Source organism: Rhagoletis pomonella, unplaced genomic scaffold (genome assembly GCF_013731165.1).
Source record: "Rhagoletis pomonella isolate Grant_MI unplaced genomic scaffold, Rhpom_1.0 Rhpom_scaffold_00001, whole genome shotgun sequence".
Classification (NCBI taxonomy): domain Eukaryota; kingdom Metazoa; phylum Arthropoda; class Insecta; order Diptera; family Tephritidae; genus Rhagoletis; species Rhagoletis pomonella.
The window spans coordinates 69,942,867-69,943,552 of NW_023458555.1; positions in this window are offsets into that span (position 1 = coordinate 69,942,867).

A 686-nucleotide genomic window follows, 5' to 3' on the forward strand; every position below is an offset into this window, starting at 1 on the left:
GGTTTATGCGAGAAATTTGAAAAGTCTGAAAAGGAGAATGAGAAATTAAAATACATATATTTTTCTGCCTGCCCTTAAAAATTTCTCAAACAAAGATTTTCTTTGTCAAAGACTTATTCGTGGAAAATGCCTGTTTTAATGGCTTTCGCTGAACACACAATTTTCTCTCACTTCATTACGCCAAATTGTAAAAGGATCGCTGTGATTGGCAAGCGCACAAAAAAAAACTTACGAACTTTCAGACAGCAATGGGAATAGGAACCTTTGGCCGAAGGTATGTTGTTAAATAGTCTCCAGAAATCATAAAAAATAAGAAACCGCTATACGTAAATAACCAAATGATCTCATATATATTGTGGCGAATACTGCGGCAACACAAAGCGAACAACGAGAAATAGGCAGAATGTTCGAAGAATGACGTAGAATGTTCCACAAAGAAAAAGGTCAAGTTGGATGAACACTGCGAACAGCGAGAGAAAGAGAATGAGCGATAAACTTCAGAATGTTCTAGAGTTGCCATAAGTGCTAGCGCAGGTATATAAGGGCGCCGCCACCGCGAGGTGAGTTAGTTGCAAGTCAGCAAGCTACAAGTAAAGTGAGCAGAGAAGCGAGTTGCGAATAAGCAAGCTATAAGTTTAATTGTGTGTAACAAGTTCAGTAAAGCGTTGTAATTGCTTTAACAAGTA